This window comes from Echinops telfairi, unplaced genomic scaffold (genome assembly GCF_000313985.2).
Source record: "Echinops telfairi isolate 266 unplaced genomic scaffold, ASM31398v2 ScPeMD7_2291;HRSCAF=2852, whole genome shotgun sequence".
Classification (NCBI taxonomy): domain Eukaryota; kingdom Metazoa; phylum Chordata; class Mammalia; order Afrosoricida; family Tenrecidae; genus Echinops; species Echinops telfairi.
The window spans coordinates 28,225,484-28,250,091 of NW_022106189.1; the positions used below are offsets into that span (position 1 = coordinate 28,225,484).

General features: G+C 51.0%; 1 protein-coding gene across 1 annotated transcript in view; it reads right to left on the reverse strand.

The window, feature by feature from the left end:
• The window catches only part of CDH11 (cadherin 11), a 99,360-nt gene extending 81,297 nt beyond the window's left edge, over nt 1-18,063 (reverse strand). The window contains exon 1 of the mRNA XM_045293905.1: nt 17,948-18,063. The gene's annotated coding sequence lies outside the window, so the exon portion shown is untranslated. The remainder of the gene's footprint in view (nt 1-17,947) is intronic.
• Between the last annotated feature and the right edge of the window lie 6,545 nt (nt 18,064-24,608).

Below are 24,608 nucleotides of genomic sequence, written 5' to 3' on the forward strand. Positions count from 1 at the left end.
TGTCTCCCTTTACCCACTTTTCTGTTGTCCATCCCTCTGGGAGGGGGTTATAGGTATGTCATTGTGATCGGTTTCCCCTTTCTTACCCCACCTTCTCCTTACTCTCCTGGTATGTTTCATCGGTGCTATACTACACCCTGACGGGCAGGTCTCCTCCCCATGACCCTTCTGTAAGGGGATGTCCAGTTGCCTACAGATGGACTTTGGATCTCCACTCCGCACTCCCTCTCATTCACAATGTTATTATAGTTTTTTTGTTATGGGTCTTTGATGCCTGATACCTGTTCCTATGAACACCTCGTGATCACACAGGCTGGTGTGCTTCTTGCATATGGACTTTGTGCTTCCCAGCTAGATGGCCACTTGTTTATCTTCAAGCCTTTAAGACCCCAGATGCTACATCTTGTGAAAGCCGGGCACCATCAGCTTTCTTTACCACATTAGCTTATGCACTCATTTTGTCTTCAGCGATCTTGTCAGGAAGATAAGCATCATGGAATGCCAGTTTAATAGAACAAAATGTTCTTGCATTGAGGTAGTACATGAGTGGAGGCCTAATGTCCAACACTAAACCTATAAATAGATGCACATAGATCTATTTCCCCATCTTCATATATAAATATATTTTCATATATACCTGCCTGTACTTAGACCTCTATTAATGCCCTTTGCCTTCTAGTTCTTTCTTCTATTTACTTTTACTTTCCTCTTGTCCCACTATCATGTTGAGCCTTCATTTGGGTTTCAGTAATTCCTCTCAGCTACAATGCCCTTGACCAGGCCTCCTACACCCTCCTCGCCACCGATTTTAGATCACTTTAGATCACATGTTCCCATATCCCTCAGTTTGTTAACATCCACTTCCTTTGTTAACATGCCACTTCCTGGCATCCCCCTCTCCCATGTCCCCATGGAACAATCAGTCCCCTTGCTTTCTCCTCCAGATTATTTATCCCACCTATCTTATCTAGATAGACATGCAGAGATAATATGCACAGAAACCAGACAGGAAAACAAAGCAACAAAAGAAAACAAAACAAGAACCAACAACAACAAAAAGAAAAGCCTATACATAGTTCAAGGTATATTTGTTGGGCTATAGGAATGTTTCTGGTTGAGTCTGATGGGGTGCCACACCATGGCTGCAAAGTCTATTTTTGGTATTCCCTGGGGACTTCATGCTCTGCTCCCCTTGCTGTTCTGTTGCACACCCTTAGTGTTTCGCCTCAGTGCTGTGGGGTCAGATAAGTCTTGTCCCCGTGCTTTGGATCAGCAGGGGGATGCCATGTCTCACAGTGGGCCTGGCCATATGGTCCTCTCTGTGCACTAGCTACTCTGAGCAGGAATTATCAAACTCAGGGCTTGGTGGGCCAGGATGTGCTCCACTCTCCGCACCCCCCCACCCCCGCCTTCATGTGCTCCTGTGTGCTCTGATCAGCCATGTCCCTCTCCCTGAGCTGTAGATTCAGCGTTGTCCTCTGAAGTGAATTCCTCTGGGGGCGGGGGCGCTATCCAACTTTCACATGCATAAGAGACAATTGAAAATACCATGGCCTGGGGCAGGCATAACTTAGTCGTCAAAGTGACATCTTTGTTTGTCAACACATTAAAAGTTACCCAGGAGTATAATCTAAACATGAGGATCCCTGAGGATGAAATGGCTAAGCAGAGAGGTCAGTGTGAGAAGCCCACCCAGTGGCTCTGAAGGACTAGAAATCTAGCAGTCTGCTTCCGTAAAGATTATAGCTTCACAAACCCTTTGGGCCAGTTATGCTCTGTCACAAAGGTCACTGTGAGTCAGGATGGCTGGAAGGCACACACAGGGACAATATTAAATCAGACTGAATACCGAAGATTGGATTATCAAAGCCATCGGTGGAAAGTCTATAGCTACATACTGCTTTCTGAGTAACAGAACATGGGTCCTTAATTTCCTGCTTTGTTCATGGGAAACCTGGAGTGGAACAATCACTGTCATCCATACTTTAGAGCACTCTGTGATTTACAAAGGACTCCTACAAACATCAGCTCATTTTACATAGCAGCCCACAAAGATAAGTGTGGATTAATGGAGAATGGAGGCAGGAAGTACTTCTTTGATGTTCAAAGGCACCGGTGAGATGTGGGCTGTTATCTGAGACGAAGGCTTGGGCTAAAAATCCTGCCCCAGGAAAGGAGAAGATGCTTTACTTCGGGACAATCATATCCACATGATCATAGAAGACGCCCGCACCAGTCCCATTGCGTCTTCCCACTGGCTGTCCAGGAGGACACAGCTGATGACTGTAACATACAGATACACAACAGCTGCCACCGTCACTGTTGTCATCGGTCTGACTTCTGGCCGGCCACCCAGTGGACCTCGGACAGGACTGCACCATAGATTTTCTGGGTCCTAGTGACAAAAATGGTTCAGTACTCCATTGCTCACCCTATGGAGTTGGTGGTTCAAATCCACCCATGAGCACCTCTGAAGAAAGGCCTGGCCATCTGTCTCTGTGAAGATTCTAGCTTGGAAGCCCTGTGGGGCAGTGCTACTCTGGAAGAAGGCGCTGCCATCAGTAAGAATCCACGGCAGAGCATCTAACCACAGAACCAATCTTTAGGGAGGCTACCCCTTTTGGTCAGCAGTCCAGCCCACATCATTTGTGACAGCCAGGTGCCCTGATGTTTACAAAAACCAACCAACCGAAGAGCCTATAGAAGGCAAGGAGAAGTATTATAACGAAGTACGACCTGGCATCAGAAAACCAAAGAGGAAGAGCGTCACCACCCTACCCAAACCCCGTCTTAAAAAACTAACCCGACTGTCATGTCGTGCTTCCAACGCAGGGTCACCCTACAGGACAGAGTGGAAGTGCCCCACCTGGACCCGCAGACATCATGATCGATGGAGACAAGATCGAAGGGGTCCAAGGGCTCGTCTCGATGGAAAGAGTCTAAGCAGGAAGGAATATCCCTGGTGTGGCACACAGAACAATGCCCCCGAGGACTGCACGGGAGCCCTGAGGTTCAGGGTTAGGCGCTCAGCTCCTCAGCGAACTCTCTAGTGCCTCGACCTCACCAGCAGCTCGGCCAGAGCACAGACCTGGCAATTTGCTCCCGTAAGAATCCACCGCAGAGCATCTAACCACAGGCAGCCCCGGAAATTCCGTGGGGGCAGTGCTAGTCCCCCCCACAGGGTCGCTATGAGTGGGAATCGACTTGACAGACCCCAACCAGCATTGGGCGCAATGCTGCCCAAGTCCTCATGCCTGGGACCTGTGTATACGTTCTTGCATGTGCCCAACGTGGCAAATGGGACTTTGCCGGTGTGGTTAACTTGTGGCCCTGGAGATGAGCGAAGGGACCCAGTGTCACCACAGGAGGCAGGCTCAGAGGAGAGACTCTAAGACGACACACATGGGTGGCAGAAGGAAGTCGGGGCGTCCTGGGGCGCCCAGAATCTGACCAAGGCAAGCAGGCAGGTCAGTCCAAGCAACGCAGGCCTGCTGACACCTAGGCTATAGCTCTGCACACAGGGTCAGACGCGGAGCCTGCTGCCCAAAGAATGTCCGGTTTTGTTGTTTGAAGCCACTGGGGCTGTAGCTATCTGTGACCTCGGCAGGCACAGACTCCTACACCCCTCTGACAGGTGAGACAAGGGAAGCTTCCTAGGAGCCCTGGAACCATTTCCCCGGTTCAAGCAGCCAGCACCAAAGGCATGGACTCGGCCCTCTCACCTCCAGGGGCCTGGCCCCTGCTCCTAAGCTCACAGTGCTTTGGGGGAACAAAGGGGGGGGGGTCACCCTTGAAAAGCTGCTGCCTGACGTCCATCTGTCAGAGAGCCAAGACCATTCATGCTTCCCTCCATTACCCAGGGGAGAAAGCCAGGCCTATTCCTGGAAAGCGTGTCAGAAACCCACAGAAGCAGTTCTACCCTGTCCTCTATGGGTGTCCTGAGCCAGCATCAGCTTGATGGCGGTGAGGGAGTGTGTGTGAGCCCATTACTCACAAGAGGAAGACCTGTGCTAGGGAAAAGGAGAATCCAGCTTCAGTCCCGGCACACGGCTGGTCAGAGGCTGGCTCTTCCCTTGGCACCACTCTGCCCCCATGCTCATCTTCTGTATCAGAGGGGCATCTTCATAGCCGATGCCCATCTATAGAGACCCCGGTCAGCCCCCCCCACCCCCCCACTGCCCCCGGGTGACACCTGCCTGCTGCCCTCGCCTTCACAGCTGCCAGGCCTAAGACAGGGGCTCAGGAAGGTGGTTTCCGGAGAAAGACTCTTGCCTGGGTGTGGCTGGGATCCCTGCACCCATCATGGAATGCAGACATGTGGGGGTTTTCCAACCATTCCTGGAAAAATGGAATGGACAGTGGGGTTTCCCCCTGAAGGATCTATGAAGCCCCCTGGAACCTGGACACGTGGACTTGCATAGACACATTCTCGGGGCTCCCCCACCACCTTGACTCATAGACATGGCCCTGGGAGGGGCAAGCAGATGTTATGCTCAGCTGCTAACAGGAAGGGCGGCAGCTGGAAGTCAAACCTGGGGTGCCTCAGAAGAAAGGTCAGGCAATCGAGAATCTCCTCCCAGAACACGAGCCACCAAGCAGCCTGTGGAGTGCAGTTCCACTCTGGGACGCACAGGGTTGCCACGGGTGAGCATGGACCCCCGGGCAGTATTCTTGTTCTTTTTTTCTCCCTTATTTTGATGGCAGACACTGAGTGCTCGGGGACTTTGGGACAGCTCCTCTCAAGTCATGAGGGTGACGCCATGACGTCACCACGTCTGAAAAGTCTGCAAAGAGAGGCGCAGAACAGTCCTCTGCCCAAGACGTGCCCGAAAGGAGGCTGGAACCCGAGTTCCCACACCTGGGTGCAAAGCAGGTCCCGCGCACACGGAGCCCCAGGGAGACACAAGATTCTACATGGAGGCATCCCTCTTACAAGATTTTTTCATTCTTTGCTTCTGGTAACTTCCTTAAAGCGAGCACACTGGCAAGAAACGAGAAGGAAGAGCTTCCGCCTGAGCAGGCAGCCTTCAGCTCATCCTTGCTAGCTCCTTGCTCTCTGCGAAGATCTAATTTTATTTATGCTCCCTGAAACATCCTAACAGTGGGGCCTGGCGGGATTTCAGCTGGGGCGGGAGATCACAAATATAGCTTTGCTTGGGCTCTGGCTGTGAAGGTGAACATAGCCAGCCTCCTCCGCGGGCCGCATCCCTGGACGCTGGGAAGCCCTTCCGATGGGGGGAAATCAACATCCCTGGGAAAAAGAATGAAAGGCAGCCATCCTTACAAACCCGGGCTCGGGTTCCCATCCTGTCCAACAGGAGGGGAATCTGACCCACTGTTTACACGCCTACTCGGAAGCGGAGCACGAGAAGGACATCAAAAGGCCTCTCATTAACCCCGGGGGCAGATAGTGACTTAGGTGGCTTTAATCTAGACAGGCGTTTGACAACGGATACGTGTACCTGCTGTTGCCACACAGGGAAAGCCGACACGGCGCTGACGCTGACGGTATCACGAGTGGGTGGGACATCCATTGCCAGCGCTTGCTAAGTACACCTGGATCCCGCTTCTCATGGTTTCACTGGGGGAGCCACGGCACTGAGGGAATGGGGTGCATGGGAGAATTTGGGAGAGAGAGCCCAAGTGGGAGTTGGGAACCCGGAGGAAATAGCCCCCAAACTGGAAAAGCAGATGCGGCATTTTTTTTTTCTACAGCCGGGGTTTGGGGAGTACAAGCTCTCTCCTCTCTCCGTATTCTGTCCCTCATTTCCCCCAGGACAGCCTGCTCCCTGGCAGGCCACCCCCTCCCACCCTTGATATTTACCAGCTTGCACAGGAATGCTGTAAGCCCCCAAACCACACCAACTGCCATCACGTGACGTGGGTTCCAACTCAGGGTGCCCCCAGGTGGCAGAGTGGGCCTGTGATCCATGTCTCCCTTCAGAAGCAGGGTGGCAGGTTTGCCTTCGAAGGCCTCTCTGGGTAGGTGCAAGGGGCTTGATTTTCAGTTCACAGCCCACCCCTTAACCCTTTTTAGATCAGAGGAGAGGAGAGACTCCAGGTTTTCCAGACTTTAAATCGCTCCTCAGAGCGCTTAGAAATTAGGGACCCTGGTGCGTAGTGGTGACCTATTGGACTGCTAATCTCAAGGTCAGCAGTTCGAAACCACCTCGAAAGAAAGAAGAGGCTGGCTACTTACTCCCGTAAAGAGTTAGTCTCAGAAATGCATACGGGTGGTTCTACCCTGTCCTATAGGGTCTTTATGAGTTGGAATCAATTTGATGGCGAGTTTGGTTTTCAGAGACAAACCACTGTCATCACACTGTCACTCGGGCTACCGGCACCTCTCCAGATTTCTGAGAACTGAAATTAGGAAGAATCCGAGCAGCGAGGTCAGAAAGGCCCAAGCTGGGAGCCCAGCCTCCTCACGGCTGACGTAGGCTCACACTGACCTGACAACTGGGTTCTGGGTCTGTAAACTGGGGTCTGCGAAGGCCTTCCCATAAAGGCCTCCCCTGGAAGCAGTGTGGGTTGGTGTCACCTTTTAGCCTAGTCCAAGGAGACCCGATTCCCTGCACCTGTGAAGCCCTGGGCTACTGACTGGGACACTGGCAGCTCAAGCCCATCCAGAGGGACCTCAGAAGACAGGCCAAGCAATCTGCTTCCGAAAGCTCACAGACTCGGCCATCTAATGGAGCTGTTGGACTCAGCACCGGCATGGTCACCGTGAGCCTGAGCCATCTCAATGGGCGCAAGCTCCCGCAACATACTTGTAAATGGGGCCACACCGCATGTGCTTTTAACAAAATCGCAGATAGCAAGCACATATGCTGACCATGTTCACCCTCTGGTAAGGTGCACATTTCGGGGATTTTTAGCATATCCGGAAAGGTGGGTCCCGACCCTACCGCCTTCACTGCTAGGAGAGACCCAACAGCCACGGGTGTTGTCCTGCCTCACAGAGACCCCACTGACAGGAGAGCAGCGGTTCTGAACCAACCTGGAGGTCGAACAACCCTTCACAAGGGTCTCCCAATTCATGACAGTAGCCAAATGACAGCGATGAAGTAGCAACGAAAATAATGTTATGGTTGGGGGTCACCGGGACATGAGGAACTGTCTGAAAGGGTCGCGGCATGAGGAAGTTGAGAACCACTGCTCTAGAATGAACCACTGCCTGGCCCTGCTGCATCCTCACAATTGTTTGACGAGATCACGGGAGCCACCCAACCCATCCATCTTGTTCTTTGCCCCTGTGCTTCATTCACTCAGAACAGGGCAGGCTGTTCTATGGACTTGTCATGGCAAATACTATGGCCCAAGGATGTGAGAAGAAGTCGCACCACGGTCCATCCTAAGGAGCATGATGGCTGTACTTCGGAAGCAGACTGATTTGTTCTTTGGACAGTCGATGGTACTTTCAGTATTCTTCTCCAACTCAAGCGCATCGTTTCTTCCTGGGTCAGTGTCCAGCTGTCACATGCATCTGAGGCACCGGAAAAGGCCATGGCTTTGGGTGCGGTGTACCTCAGTCTTCAAAGGGACGTCCTTGCTTTGCCACACCACAAAGAGGTCTTCAGCTGTCAGTTTACCCAATGCAATGTGTCGTTTGATCTCTTGACTGGGGGTTCCATGAGTATTGCTTGCGCATCCAAGGAAGACGAAATCCTTGACAACCTGAATCATTTCTCTGTAAATCAAGATGCTATCTATGGGTCTAGCTGTGAGGATTTTTATTTTGTTAACATGCGGTTGTCATCCATACTGAAGACCGAAATGAAGTCCGGATCTAACACCCGCTAGCACGCCCTTTGTTCAAGATCTTTTCACTAACCAATGACTCCACGTTCTTGAAGATCGTCCAGGGGTTCTCGACCCACATACATCACAGAGTCGGGGAACCCCAATAGGCCTCTGGGGCAGAGCAAGGAGCAGAAAAACCGTACTCTAGGAGGATGGGGGCGGGAGCCGTCACCGTGTGTCCAGGAACTGCCGGGGAGTGCCGTGGTCCACACAGGAAACACAGTGTGATGACACAAAGGGTAGCCTCAGGCATTGAGGGGGCATCGGGCCTTCCTTGTGAGGGTCAAAGGAGCGGGGCTACCTGTAGCTACAGGGTACAGGTGGGGTGTTAAGGGTGAGGATGGAGAAGGAAGCTTCAGGAGATGACAGGGCTACACTGTCCAGATTTTAGAAACCAGAAGATCTTGGGAATCCATCCTGCAAGGGGTAGGAAACTTCTAAGGGGGTTTGAGCCTTAAGCAACCTACTACCATTTGGCCTTTAGAAAAAAATCCAGTCGCAGCCTGATGGATAATGGACTGCAGAAGTCCTTGGGCTGGGCATGTTCCCTGCGCCCTGAGCACCAGCCACCTGGCTAGTTCTTTGAACACATGCTCCCTGCTCACATGGGGTGGGAGCACGCAAGTTAAGGGGGTGTGATTCAGTTTAGACTTCACAAGAGGGACACTATCCAAGCACCGAAGGGGTTTTCATTCGGTACCCAAGCCACTGGGGACACTGAGTCACCATTTTCCAGGGTCCATTTCTCTAGTACACATCCCAAGGAGAGGCTGAGAGTGTACAGAGACTTGAAAGGGGACCTGGGTTGGCCTGGGCACTGAGTTTTCAGGAGCACAGCTGATGTGTCAGCAATTTAGAGAGGAACTGTCTCATTAGCCCTTGCAATTGAATTTTAAAAAAAATCATATTAAGGGACCAAAAAGGAAATGGTATATGTACCGTCACTATGGCAACCTGCAAGCAGTTGGAAGGGTGGTTGGATTCTAAAATTCGGAGCCTCTTGAAAAGGTGAACTTCCTGGCCCTTCTGCAATTTCTCTAAAGCGTCCAAATAGAGGCGTCTGCCAGGTGTCTGGCTTCGCTTCTCTATCCTCAGTGTCCGCAATTAGCTTGTGGCAGCTCACAGTAGGACTTGCTGCATTTGCTCCCTACTCTCTTAATCTGCCCTGGGCTCTGAATTCCCCACAGGGCAAGGGGTCCTTCGGGCCAGTAGCCTCTGGAGAAAATGATTCTGTGGCTTTAAGAATCATGTGATGCCAGGCAGGGAAGCTGTCAGTCAAACGTTTCTAAGGAGCCAGGTTGATGGAGAAAGACTTGGAGGTGGGTCAGAGACTGGCCCCAGAGGCAGGATGGAATAGGAACCTCTGTTATCCGGCAGGGCTTCCTGAGTGGACGCAGCACAGCACCCAGTGTGTTCTGATCCAGACGACAGAATCTGATTGCTCCCTGGAGCTTCCGAGGCTGCAAACTTTTACAGAAAGCAGACTGATCCTTCCTTCTCCCGTGGAGCAGACAAAGGAGTGGAATTGTCCACCTTTTGGTTAGCGGCCCAGTGTTTAATGCCTTGTGCCACCAGGTCTCCTGCTGCTCAGCGTAGGCCACTGATAATTAATGTGTTTATGTGAGGGTGCGTGAGTGAATGAAGAGATGAACGGCCAGAAAGCCCTTCTTTGGAAATCCAACCCCATCATACTCTGGTTCGGCTGCTTTATTCAGCTCAACCAACCCAAGAATTGCCACCAAACCAATTCCTCATGACGCCAACCTCCTGGGAGTGCACACAGAACTGTGCTTCACAGGGTTTTCTGTCACTGTTCGCTTACGATGGGACTGCCAGGCCTTTCTCTCGTGACAACTCTCAGCAACCTCAAATCTCCAACCTTCCAGTGAGCAGCCAAGTGTGCCAGCAGCATGTGCCATGCACGCCCTCGCACAGACCCTGGGGCACCCAGATTACCCAGATTACAGGCCTTGGCACAGAGCACGGGAATGCCAGGAAGGCTGCCAAGAATTAAACACTTAAACTATCCCTGAAAACACCCACCACCCTCAAGCCCAGAGCACAGGGCTTCAGAGGCAGGCCGCATGGTCTTCCTAGGTGAGTTCCCCCCTGGCAGTATCCCAAGTCCTTCCCAGGTGGGAGACACAGGGGAAGTGCTCAGATCACAGATCAGCAGGGCTCAGGTCCTTTCATCTTTCAAAGGAGGGACTCCTACCCTAGCCTCTCAGGTACCCTGTGGGCTCCAAAAAGCAGAACTGGGGAAGCGTGAGATCTAGGGTGCTGGTCAGAAATGGAGCCAGTAGAAGAAGCGATTCCATCTGGGCCACCTCTCCCCCTCCTGCACCACTGGGGCACAAGAGGAAGTGCAGGCGTGTGCGTACTTGCCCGAGACAAACCACTCTTGCAGAGCCTTTGATGAGAGAGATGAGCAGCAGATGGATTTCGAGTGGCTCAAAGTTGGGCCCTCCTTCATCTCCATCCTGTAGGCAAGGGGCCCTTATGACCCTGCAGGGAAACCGACACCAGGAAAGACCTCTTTTCCGGTTTCAATTTCACCTGGGCTCTCTGCAAGCAAGGGCTGGGAAAGAGGCACCCAGGTGTCCAAGTAACTGATACCCAAGCTGGTACCTTGACAGGGGATAAATGTCTAACCTTGGGAACGTGGGCACAGCAGAGAGAGACCACACAACCAGGAGCCTGAGATGCAGCACGCCTGGGAATGAACAGCCCTGAGTTTGCAACCTGGCTGCAGATTTGAAATAGACATGCAGAAGGGACCAAGCTAAGACGGACAAGAATGAGGAAAGGAGCATAATGCTATTTCTGGCCTTTGTCATCAAGGCAGAGCACCACATGTGGGACCGTCTGTGCGGCTGCTGCTGGTGTTGCAGCATCAGTGCTGACTCGAGCAGAACCCAAGGACAACAGCAGAAAGCCTGCCCAGTTCTGAACCATTCTCCCAACGGCTCTTGTGTGGGAGCCCATCGCGGCAGCCGCTGTGTCAATCCATCTCATCGGCGCTCTTCCCCTTTTCCCCGACCCTCTGTCCCACCGACCATGGAGTCCTTCTCCAGGGACTGGTCCCTCCTGAGGAGATGTCCAAAGACCAAGTCTCATCACCACTATGGAGCAGTCTGAGCAATGTGTGGTCAGATACAAACCTGGTGGAAGGAACCAGGGGATGTATGTGTTCACATCTGCCTGGAAAACCTCTGGAAGATACACACACACACACACACACACACACACACACACGACTGCAAACAGTAGCTGTTTCTGCAGAGGGAAATGGAGTAAGTAGAGACAAGGAAGGGAGAAAGGCTAGTTTTCTTGGACCTTTCATCACTTTCTGGATTCTAAACCACGTTCGTGTTCGTTTCTTAGACTCGATAAAAATCAAAGCAAGCACACAGTGCTCAAGGCTCCCAGCCAGTTCTACCCGCAGTGGCGTGAGGACACCTGTTCTGGCCCCTCAGCCTGACAAACCCTACTGGTAAATTCCTACTCAGGTTTTCGGTCTCAGCCCAAAGGTCACTTCCTTAATGAAGCCTTTCCTGATTCCTTGGAGCACATTCAGGTCAGCGCCTCTCACTGCTGAGGGCTGTGGCCGCTTCTTTCTCTGGGTGGTCAGTGCTTTTCCCCCAAGTCTATTATCCAAAGGGGCCCCTGGGTGTGTGGACGAGCTCTAAGCCTTTGTCTGCAGGTCTGGCTCTATCACAAGGGACTCCTTGTGGATGGGGCTTTGGGGAAGTGGTGGACTGGTATGCGGGCAATTGGTTCACTGGTGCAGCCCCAGTACCTAGTCCCAAACCCAAACCCAACTCACTGCCATCGAGTTGATTCTGACCCCTGGAAGAAGTGACCAGTTGCTACCCACAGGTCAGCAATTTGGATGCAGCATCCACTCCGTGGGAGAAAGACGAGGCTTTCTACTCCCATGCAAAGTGTCAGTCCATGAAATCCACATGGGGCAGTGCTGCTTGTCCCTGGGGATGCCTAAGGGTCCCTTGCCCAGGATCTACAATAAGGAGGGCTCTCCAGATGTGGTCAACACGTGCATCTCTTCGGGGTCCGTTTCTTCTCTGGTCACTCTCCATGGAGACACGTAGCTGCATGAGTCAGCTTGTTGTCATTAGGTGTCAGCAAGTTGTCCCCGGGTAACAGAGGCACAATGTCCCATAGGACTTCTCACAAAAGCAAATAGCCAGGTCATTTCTGGTTGGAGCTGCTGGTGGCTCAGACCTAAGGGTTCGTAGCTGAGTGCTTAATTGTCTGAACCACCAGAGCTCCTTATAGAGCTTTGTCTTCTTTCAAGCTCAAGTTTGAATCCAAGTGAGGGCCAAAAGCATGGACATGTGGGCTGGCCTGCCCTCTGCTAATGCCTGTACCGGAATGGCGGGGGTGAGAGGCTCTTCCCTCCGGCCGGGTCCTGACTCAGTAGAGCAAGGACAGTCTTTCCTCTTAGTACCTGTGTGCTTCATGGAATTACTAGCCAGCCGATTGAGGTGGTGGCAGCCACACACTTCTGGATTTGCCGTGCAACCCCAGGTGAATTTTGGAGCGGGGTGGGGGCTCTGCTTGCAAGCCACAGGACACCTGCTGTAGAGGGCTGCAGGGCCTGTTACTCCAGAATAGGCCAGGCCATGCTCTGGAGAGGGGAACTGCACGCTCACAGACATGCAGCGGGCCCAGAGCAGGAAGCAGGCCACTGACGTGCCACATGGTGGGGCCTGGGCCAAGGCATGCTGCATACCCCCAGCACAGGGAGCTGCCCCATGCGGCTCCTTGGGAATGTTGTATTTGTAAATGAGAGGTAACTGGATGGCCTGAGCTCAGTGCCCCCTATGCAAGGTCTCTAGACTTGTAGGCTTTTCCTGAGTAAAAGCAGATCCCTGTCATGTCTCTAAGACCTTTGTTTTTGTACCCAAGCCCCTTGCTAAAAGCCCAACTGGGCAGCAGGACTGAGGAGTCTGGTGCTGCTGCTTCCCAGGTAACCCTGCTCAGCTCTCAGGAGGAACCTGGGGAGGACAGATGTCAGAGGATGCTCCATGTATTCCTCTGGAAGTAAGTCAGCCAGGGAGCCCAAGAGCTGATCCCTTAAAGCCAAACCAAGACCCTGCCTCTGGTTAACAACCCCTCTCTGTGTGCCTCTCCCCCACTCCCCCTGTCCTTTCCTCATCCTCCCTAGACAGATCAATTCCTCTCTGCAAAGCAAGAAGCTAGATGGGAGCATGTACATAGGTATAGGCAAGAAATAAAACTCATAACACATGGAGCCGAGGGACAAGAATGGGAAGAGAGATCCCAAAAGGGTAGGGGGCAGGGGGTGAGGTGGGGAGGGAGGGGGCACCGATCGCAATGAATGGCACATAGCCACACACCCCCATCCAGGGGGAAGAACAACAGACACCAGAGGGGAAGGGAGAGAGTGGTCGGTCAGAGTGAGATTTGAAAATAATTAACACTCTACAATCTATTAGGGGGGCACGAGGTTTGGGGGGGGGAGGAGGGAAGGAAAAAAAGAGGAGCTGATCCCAAGGGCTCAATGGAAAGTAAATGTCTAGAAAAGAACGATGGAATCTATGTATGAATATGCCGGATACAACTGAGGTATGGTTTTTAACAAGAGCTGTGAGAGCCCCCAATACAATGATTTTTTTTTTTTAAAAGATGAAAGAGCTGCCCCCCTGCAGCCACTCTGCAGTGCTTTTAAATCAAGATATTTTTACCTCCCCTCTTCCTGGATTAAAAGCAATGTCGAATTCTTCAATTTAGGCTGTTCTTAATATCCATGTGGGAATTTAGAAGTCTAATGGAATTCCTCGAAAAGAAACGGAATTCAAACACTGAATCTGCTCCATTGCTACTGCATTCTAATGGTTCCCATTAGCAAGGAACACAGGAAATGGCATTGGCATCTCCCATTGAGGAATGCAAAGGGCTGAGGAAGTGGAGAGGAGGGAGGACCATCATTCACAGCCTGGTCCACAGGAGGAACAGGCTTGGTCCCATAAGCCAGGCTTCCGAGCAATGGAGAGCAGCGAGGGCGTGGAGAGAGGAGCGGCCACGCAGCTTCCAGGTCCTTGAAGGAACTCTTGCGGGTGCTGCGGGTGGGGCATTGGGCCGTCCACGCCCATGAAGAGTTCTAGTCTTGGAAACTGCATGGACCCTGATGGCGGTGACTTGCGTTGCTTTGGTAGTTCAGTTGCTTTCTTGGTGTACTGGGAGGAAGTACATCCTCCACTCCAGGTCTCCGCGCATGGTTTCTGCTCATAATAAAGTAAATGCTGAGCAGAGGCTGAGGAGGAGAAGGGAGGGCGCTCCGAGCCACATGTCCCCACAGGCTCACACTCACAGCTCAGTGTAGAACACGTGGGAAAGAGCCACGTTTCGTGGGCCCCGACCCCAAGGCCGGCCCCCTGTGGAACAGCGGCTGCAGGAGAAGCCTGAGCCTCCAGAGGAAGAGAAGACGGCGGTCCATAATGCAGCACATTCATCTGGGGACAGGCAGAAGGGTCTTGGAGGAGTGGTGTTTCAGGCTCATGTCAGACTTGCCAGGTTCAAATATCTGGCTCTGTATTTTGAAGTATATGCCCAAAGACAAGGAACTTATCAGTTTTCTCAATTATGAAATTTGAATATTGTGTTTATTAGGCTTTGTGCCACCTTGACTGGACCAGAATTCCGTCTTTGGTAGGAGAGGCTTTCCCCATAATGTAACAAAATGCCATGTAAACAACAATGCATGATGAAATCTGATCTGGCTAGGAAAGCAGTTGGAAGAGAACGAGGGAGGAGGCTAGCTAGTCTCCTTACTCAGGTCACAGCCCTGGTGCAATGGAAAGGAAGTTTCTTTGGGGGTGTGGCCTATTCCTGTTTAAGCAGTCTCCATAGGAACGCTTTCTCTCTTGCTCGTTGGCCTGAATCTCGGATCTGTCTCATTCACCTCTGGTTCTTTGGACTTGAGTCATCTGCCTGCCATATTACTTGCCAACTCTGGGAGCTTTCAGTGATCCACCATATTGCCTACTGATCCTGGATTCAATGGACACAACAGCCATGAGTTGGTATTCATCCACCTCTGGCTCCACCAGCCTTGTATAGACACAAGTAGACACACATATATACCACTGGCTTTGCATCTCGAGAGAACCCAGCCTAACACAGTATTATTAAAATCACACAAACAAATGAACACCCAGAAGATGTAGCTGTGGAGTCTATCCCAACACACATTGACATGCGTGCTTCACAATAGAACTTACTCCCACAGGGTCTCAATGGTGGTGATCTTCAGGAAGTAGATCACCAGGGTTTTGTTCTGAGGTAGCTCTGTGTAGATTTGAACCATCCACTTTGTGGTTAGTAGCCAAGCAAGCACTCAGTGGTTTGTTTCACTCAGGGACTTTATATTAACAAAGCAAAGAAAGCAAACCCCTAACTATTGAGTCAATTTTGATGCATGCTGACCCTATGGGACAGACTGGACATGAACCTTTGGGTTTCCAAGACTAAATCTTTCTTCCACAGAGCAGCTGGTGTGTTTGAACCATCAACCTTGCAGACAGCAGGACAACCCACTGTGCCATCAGGGGCCCTTCTGTATTAACCACCCCTACTACACAAACAAGGGCCCTGTGAGTCAGGATGGATGGACTCACAGTGAGAATGAGAACCAGACGTAAGGCTTTTGTAAGAATTGAGGGAGGAGATATATTTAAAGACCTGGGCAGGATGCTTGGCCCATAGTCAGCTCAGGTTAGGCGCTATTTTTCTGACTTTACTTTCTATGGCAGCATTACCCCCTCCTTCACCTTCTATTCAGAGTACAGAGAAGCCAGTCTCTAGTCATTGAATGAATACATCCTATCAAGCTTGGGTTGGGTTTATGGGGCTCAGGCAGGGCATTAACAACCAGAGTAGGGTGGGCTCTAAAATCAGATCTGCCCACAAGAGCCTCCAAGTCGAGCTGAGAAGACAAGACAGCTCATTTGACAATGATGGATGAAGGGGTGAAGCAGGGGGCATCGTAAGTGCGATGAAACTGTTCAGCCAGATACTTTAGTGGTGCCTCCGTGACACAACACAGCTGGTGAAAGCCATAGAGCGGTACCACACAGAGGGACCCGCAAGCTTACTCAGCCATCGTATGTCAATCTTGGACCCTGGGTGAGACAGATACACAAGGAGAAGGCAAGAAGTTCACAACAGGAGAAAGCGTGTGCAGAGGGGGAGAAGCCCTAGGAGGGGGCTTCCAAAAGTTCCTGGGGAAAAAGTCCATCTACTTCCAATGCCATTTATTCCCACAAACCTTTACAGGGCCCTCATACCTGAGACCCCCTCTCCGTCATGTTTCTGTTAACCTCAAACCATCCTCAAAAGCCAAGTATATAGAAATAAACAAACAAATAAATAGGAATCTCAGCCCCCCCAAAATTGACAGCTACAACTCAATGCAGAAGCCATGGCAAATGCTGTCATCCTGGGAGCTCAAGCAGAGCCTAGAAGACAGGTCCCCAAACTTATTTGTCCACTTCTCCCTTGCCCACTTTTTAGGGTAGAAAAATTCTACTCAGCACTCTCTGGTAATTAAAAACGTTTGCACTGTACCCCACACTGCAGGGTCAAGCAAGGTCAATCTGCTTTTGCAGCCTCCTAGACGGTCTGGTGCCCCCAGGGAGTGCTAGTGGGAAACATCGCGAGATGCTCACAGCTCAGTCTTAGGGAATGCAGTCTCAGGGAACACTCGTGAAGATCAGGAGAGCCAAGCTTGGACGTCAAGATGAGTGTGGCCTCGATTGTAGAGTTGACAAGAGAGAGGAGGGGGCTGTGAGAAACTATGGCTATGCCATGTCTACCCTCTAGCCTGGATGTGTAGCGAGAAGGTCAGTGGGCAGAGGGCCTGCCTGCGAGATGAAGCTAGGAGGCCAACGCAGGACTCCATCTGGAGAGAGTCCTGGAAGCTTTAAAAATGATCCAGGCCTTTACCATTGGCGTGTAGTAAGTGGCAAAGTACTATCCTGTTTGCACTGAGGGACACTGCTTAGGATGTGTGTCTGGAAGAATGGTGGGCAGATCTTCCTGGAGCTGCTGGAGGAGAAGGGCTACTGGAGAAGCCACATAAAGACGGGGAAGCTGGCAATCTCAGTAACTGAGGAGAAGAGTGTGGCTTTGAACTGGTGGAGAGCAGTGGGGATGGGGCTCAGTAGGCAGATACGAGGCACCCTGGTGAGTAGTCAACAGGAATCAATTGGACTAACCTGGCAGTGGAGATGAGAGACTGAGATGCATAAGGGATTCCTCCCTAGTCCCTCGTGTGGGTGATTGAGGCTGTCACTGAAGTGTGAGACAGAAGGGAGTGAAGGTTTAAAGGATAAAACCATCATTCAGATTTGTCTGCTGCGTTTGATGCCTGGGGTTGAGTTCCAGGCAGGACACTTGGATGGATGGGTCTAGAACCCCAAATGGTGGAAAGTCATGCTGGTAAAATTCATTCTCATATTTCTATCTTGGATGTGTGGACACTCCATAAAACAGCTCCAGTCTTGACCAAGTCAATGGAGACGGTGAATGGATCCCTAGGGTGCCAAAATGTAGGGACTACTAGGTCACCCAGGTCCAACCGCCCGTGGCCCAGCAAAGAATGCATGTGCCCGAGGCACTCAGATGGTGGCACTGGGCCTGGGACCTGAAAGCAGGCCTCCAGGCTCATGGTCTAGTACTTGGCCCCGGAGATGTGCAAGGTTCAGCCTCTTAAACCTTTCTCCCTTCAAAATACTAGCTGCCTTGGTCATGCCCGAGTTATTTTCAATATCCCGAAAAGAGCAAAGAAACCAGCAGGGCAGACCTCCTGTCAACCAGTCCAACTGAGTTTAAAGACCCTTTATCATCACGCCCAAATTCCTTCCCAATCATCTGAATCTGTAGCCGAAGAGATGATCATTCTTCCATGGCATCTAACGGATGCTCAATAAAGAGTCATAAATAATCACATTCCTCTTACCCAAGACAGGCCTTTCCCTCCCTCGGATATTCTACTTAGCACTTTTGGCTTGGGGCCCCATGGACTCCCATCTGTGGGGATGCCCACCTCTACACACACAGAATGCCACATGAATCATACAGTCACCTCACTCCTTCTTACCTTCCTCACCCATTGGATATTGCTGCCAATTCCTATAACACACGCCACCCATCTGCTTGGTCAACTTGACGAATGACCACAGGAGTGATAGTCACGGGATCACGGAGCCGAGGATAGAGTGATTTCTGCAAAAGACAAAAACAGAAAGGAAGAATCATTAGCAACCTAGAGGTGGAACAACATGGTGAAACGGGACCTGCAGAAATGTCCACGCACCTGTTGGGCAGGCAAGGATTTCCTTAACACCATTTAATCTATTAGACAACTAGGTCCGGCTCCCCCTGTAGCTTGGCAAAAAGTGTATGTGCCAGAGGCACACCGATGGTGGCACTGGGCCCTCCACAGGAGATTTGCCCTCTGGGTCCTTGGTAATGCTAGCACTCCCCATTCAGCTAGTTCTTTGAGGACAACCTCAATGTTAGGCTTTCTCAGGAGGTTTCCCTCGTCCCCTAGGATTTAGATCCAATCTCCAAACACAGACACCACTGTAGGACAGAGTGGAACGGCCCCCATAGAGTCCTCTCAACCACAATCTTCACGGGAGATGATCTTCTCTCTCCCCCATTCATATTCTGTGTACCAGGAATGGTCACTGCTAGGCACGGGGGCTCCACCATTAAATAAGACAGCTTTTCGCTTACAAGATCACAGTCCAGAGATAGGTATTGTCAGTGTGAAGTGCTACCACAAAAACCAACCCCAACTCACTGTCATCCATTCAACTGAGACTCACAGCGACCCTCCAGGAGGGAGCAGAACTGCCCCACGGGACTGTGTATCTTACAGAAGCAGGCTGCCTCGTCCTTCTCCTTCACAACAGCTGCTGGGCACGAACGCACCACTGATCTGTTAGTTAGAAGGCAAGCCCTTTCGTCACGGCATGGCCAGGGGCCCTCTGGCCCTTTGATAACACCGATCAAAGTCATCTTACCACAAGAACCTTTCAACCTGTGGGTGGTTGATCAGCACGTATTAACTCCACTGCAAGCAGCAAATGCACTAGGAAGCTGGATTCTGAGGGAACTACTTTCTATGGGACAAAGCAAACACTCTCCTTCCTAGAGTAACATGCCTGGCTCTGGGGCTACCTGCCCGTGATGTGACAGGCACAAGGGCAAACAAGCACGGTGTCGGTGGTCGTGAGAGGCCATGCCATCTCCACCCCAGCGGACCAGACTGATGGCCTGAAAGAGCTGCAGCTCTTCTTCACGGCTACGTTCATGCCCCCTCCCCACGCCACCTGCAAGACCAAACCCTGGATGCTCTGTGTGGGAGCCGTCTCTGCCCCGATCCTGGCCCGATTCATTGCTGCAGCTCCCCAAGTGTCTAACGCGTTTCCCCTCCTACAGCAGCTGTTCCGTGTCCATTTGTTGAATGAATGAATGAATGATTGAATGAGTGTAGGGAAGAAGATGGCATATCTGAACAGCTGTCATCTTTAAAACTCGAGGCACTGGACCGAGGAAGTTGCTGGCTGGCACTGATTCCCAAACACATAGCATCCAGGAGTTCTCGGGTGTCCTTCCTCCCCAGAGGGGCTCCCTTTGAGGACAAACCCCGCCTGCAGTGGAAATGGAAACGGCTGTGTGCTTGGACTTTGTTTCTGACACCGCGTTTCTTCCTGGGGCCACTTTCCCTGTTTCACCTCAGTTCTGTCTACACAACACGTCCTCTCAGGGCAGTAGAACCGCCCTCGATGAGGGTTCAAAATGAGTGGGGAATCTCCCAGCATCCATTCACAGCACTGAGTTTCACTGACATGAGCCAGAAGAACAAAACGTGCTGTCTTGGGTCCCATTGCCCGGACATCGAGGAGGACTGAGTAGCAGTGTGGGATGAGGTCCAGATGGGCATGCGCTGGGGGAACGGACACAAGAACCAGGTCACCCAAGGTATCCTTGGGGAGGAAGGACCCGAGTTTGCATCCATGCTCCAGAGGGAAGTGAGTCTCAGAACATGACCCCCCGCCGTGAACACATGGGGGCTCCGTGAGTTGCAATCGACTCAGCAACGTAAAACAAGGATAAAAGCAATAAATCAAACCCCCAGCTATGCATGCCTTCGTCCGGGTACGGAACACCATGTAGCAAAGGCGACGCTGAGTGATGTCAGAAGCACAGCCCTGAGCCTCGCTGTCCACTCTGCCTTGTGCTCTTGGGAAGCTTGCCCTGGGAAGAGTCCGATAACCCACTACTAGTCTGAATGCACTGAGAGTACCGTGCTGTGAGGAAGCTTCGGCTAGCCATGGCAAGACAGAGATGCCTGACCATCTCCAACGGTTCCCCCATCTAACTGGGGGTGATGGCAGGGCAGATGCCATCTCAGAAGCCACCCTAGTCCACACTTCATCCGAGTGCATGCAAAGCACCAAACCAAACCCACACATTCACTGCCATTGAGCGATGCTGACTCACAGTCACCTCTAAGATGGGGAAACCGCCCCTGTGGGTTTCAAAACTGTAACTCTAGCCTAGTCTTGGTCCCACCAGTGGCCGGTGGTGTTGAACTGCTGACCTAGCAGTTAGCAACCCAATGTATAACCGCTTCACCACCAGGGATTCTGCAAAATACAAGAGACCCCAAATGTTAAAAGGTGATTCCTCTCAACCAACAAGCCAACATAGTCAGGAGGGCTAATATTTGTGGCAGCTACATACTCTGTCAAGTTGCCAAGGGGTGGAGTTGGTCTGTCAATCAAATCGCACCTTGATGACCTTATTTGGAGGCTAGAAGGATATAAATAGCTCACTGGACGTCAGGGACACTCTCGGCTTTGTATTCCTGGTGACAAGACACATGGAGCTATGCCAGAGGCCTGCAACTGGAAAAGCCACGTGGGGACCCATGCCAGCGCTGAGATGCTTCCACTGACACTGGATCCACAAGACTTTCTACCCACTGGTCTGTGATCTTCCTGCATTTGGCATCATTGCATGTGTTGCATGAGTCTAAAGAGGAATTTATAGATTGTATCAGACATAAGAGCTAATATCGGACTTATGAACTTGATCTAGACTGGGCTGGGATATTTTCTCAATATACAATTGCTCTCATATATAAAGCTCTTTCTTATACACCTGAGTGTCTATGAATTTGTTTCTCTAGTCAACCCGGACTCACACAATAGTACACTGTTATTATAAGCCACTACCACCACCCAATACCAAGGGAAGAACAGACTCAGCAGTTCTCAAGCTGAAAGAACGAAAGGAAAAGGTCAAGGCTTGAGTGGCAATGCTGTCATCATGAGGGAACAGTTCCTGGGAAAGAGGATACGCCTTGCCTTGGTAAAGTGGAAGGTCAATGAAAAGAAGAAGGGCTGACAGGAGATGGATTGAAACAGTGGTTGCAACAATGGGCTCAAATGTAACAACTGTGAATGTGTCACACACACACACACACACACACAGATAAGCTCACTGCCATCAAAGTGATCCTGACTCATAGCAACCCCATAGGACAGGGTAGAAGTACCCCTGTGAGTTTCTAAGATTGTACTTCTTCATGGAAATAGAAAGCCTCAACTTTCTCTAACCAGCAGCTGGAGGTTTCTAACTACTGACCTTATGGTTAGCAGTCCAAGGTTCATACCCCCAGGCTGCCACAAAGGTGGGATCAGGCACAGGGCCAGACAACATTTTGTTCTGTTGTACATAAAGTAGCTAGGAGTTGTTAATGACGGACTAGGATCTAACAACAACAGCCACACCTATATGTCAGTGAGTTGTACGATAATGACTGCTTGTTGCTTGGATGCCAGAAGTTTCGTGGACAAGTTGCTGTAGAGCTTCCAGACTAAGACAGACTAAGGAGAAAGCTGCTGATTGCATTGCACACATCTACCAAGGAAAGTGCTTTGATAACCACAAACCACTGTGCACTATCAGCCTGGAAGGTGAGCTCCCTAATCTGGAGGTATTCACACATGGCCCAGCGATGGACTGGAACTTTCCACGGACTGTGAAGGTGGCACAGAATCAGGCAATGCTTTGCTCTGCTCCATGTGAGGCCACCAGAGCAGGCATCAATTTGAAGGCAACTAACAACACAAAGGCCTTAGGTTTGGAGGTGCTAAACTACTCAGGTACAGAATGCTATGAATAGAGAAGGAACAGACATGCATTCCAGGGGGTCTCCGCCATATGGTCTCTTTAAATTCTTATAACCATTCTTTAGGAGCCGTGGTGGTGTAGTGGTTTAACACTGGCCTTCTATCCACAAGGTCAGCAGTTCGAAACCACCAGCTGCTCCTCAGGAGAAAGACAGGGCTTTCTACTCCTGTAAAGAGTTACAATCGTGGAAACTCCAGGGGGGCAGTGCTGCCCTGTCCTACAGGGTCACTGTGAGTCAGCATGGATGTGATAGCAATCAGATTTTTGGACCATTCCCCAATAGGCATCCTGAATGATACCACATGGGCAGCATCTAATACTACAGACCCCACCGCCCATGCTTTTCCTGTTTCCCGCCTCCCGTCTCTAGGCAGGTGATTGTTCTGCAGCTGCGTCTGGGTCTTGGTTCCTTTCAAAGGTCACTACTCACATCTATGAAAACCAACTGAGCCCTTACTTCACTTTGCATTCTTCACGTCCCATCCAACTTTCCTTACCAAAAGCCTGTACCATTAATTAAGAACATCGGAGGGCAAGCCAAAGGTTTGGGTGACTTTTCTAAGGATTCTGGTCCCCGCAAACATTTGGCAAAGAGGGCCTGCAAATCTTGTGAGGCATGCTGAGAGGTCACTGTGCCGTGTTTCTTAGAAAATAAAAGGAGCAAAGAAAATGAACATAGGAAATGTAAGTTGTTCTTTATGGATATAACAGAGTGGGGGTGGGAGGTGGGGAATATCTTTGTGTCTGAGAGGCCCTGACAGGGTGTCTGTTTCCGACTCAGCAGTCCAGGTTGGGATGCTCAGTGTGTGTCTCCTAGCCTGGGTGGTCCAACTACTGCAGTGTTGGGCAATGAGCCAGAAGACTGGCAGGTCGAACCCACCCAGGGGCACCTCAGAAGGCAGGCCTGGCCGTTTACTTGTGGAAAGTCCCAACCTTGGGGACCCTACTCAGCAGTTCTCCTCTGCACACAGAGCGTCACGAGGAGTTGGGATTTCCTCCCAGAAGCTAGCAATGAACTCTCCACGGGAGGGGTCTCCCAGATCTGAAGTCACGTGAGCCCACTGAGACGGTGAATGACAGCCCCACGTTGCTGGACCCGCCCTCTGCCTCCTCTCCAGACGTCTCCATTGTGGCTTTTCCCCTGAGCTTAGACACCCAGCTCAAGATCGGCCCCTGCTCCTTGCCCTGTTTAGCAGGCTGCTGCTTTAAAACCTCTTAAGGCAGTGATTCGCAACCTTCCTCATGTGGTGGTGACCCCAACCATCAAATTATTCTCGTTGCTACTTCATCACTGTCATTTTGCTACTGTTATGAATCGTCATGTCAGTATTTGATAGGCAGGTTGTATTTTCATGATTACAAATTGAACATAATTAAAACAGTGATTACTAAAAAAACAATATGTAATTATAAATTGTGAACTATTTATTTCTAATTACAAATAAATGAAATTTTGTCTTGAAGCATGGTGTAGTATGGGGTGCAGTTTTCACACCGGGTACTTGTTTGTGGGCATATCTGCATGTGGGCGGACGGATAGAGGAGCGGTGTCTCAGTTCCTAAGACTATAAAAAAAAAACAAAAAAACAAGTGTTTACCGATGGTCTTAGGTGACCCCTGTGAAAGGGTAGTTCGACCCCCAAAGGGGTCGCGACCCACAGGTTGAGAACCGCTGTCTGAAGGTCACAGATGCAACGGGTACATCCTATTCCAGAGAGACCAAGAAACCAGAGGAAGGGCGACCATGAAACAAGGAGTGTAAAGAAGGGTGGAGAAAACACTTGGCGAGATCCTTAAGTTAGAGATCCTTAAGTTAGAGATCCTTAAGTTAGAGATCCTTAAGTTAGAGATCCTTAAGTTAGAGATCCTTAAGTTAGGAGGGGAGCCAGGGCAGCAGGCATGTGGGATGGTGGCGGCTCCCTCTGCTGATGGAGCAGAAGGCCGGGCACACCCCTCCCTCTGAGGCGGAAGGCTCCAAGGAGTCAAATTGCTAGGTTACAGAGCTCCATGCATGGGTCACCATCTAGGCCAGGGATCAGCAAACTTTTGAGACAGAAGAGCCTATTCTGTCCCCACAGCAATGTGAACATTATTCTAGAGCCATAAATATATTCTTGCAAATAAGCAACGTGTAAAGTAATATTATAAATAAAACCATGATCATTTTATTTCCATTCTCGATTTTACTTCAGAGACACATGTATGTACCCCAAGAGCCGCAGATGACTCTCGAACAAGCCCTGTAGACTGTGAGCTTGGGCGGGCCAGGGAGGTGTCAGAATTACTGTCAACAGGAGGCCACCACCACCAGCAGAAATGACTGCGTGCCAGGCTGGGGCATGGACGGGGCTGACAGAATCTGTGACTGAGCATCTGGCCATCACCTGCCCGCTGTCCCCTGGCAGCTTGAGCCTCAGGAGCCTGGGCCATGTGCTCTGTCCACAGTAATGGTACAGAGGTGGCGCCTGGGCCACGTGCTCTCCACAGTAATGGTACAGAGGTGGCGCCTGGGCCACGTGCTCTGTCCACAGTAATGGTACAGAGGTGGC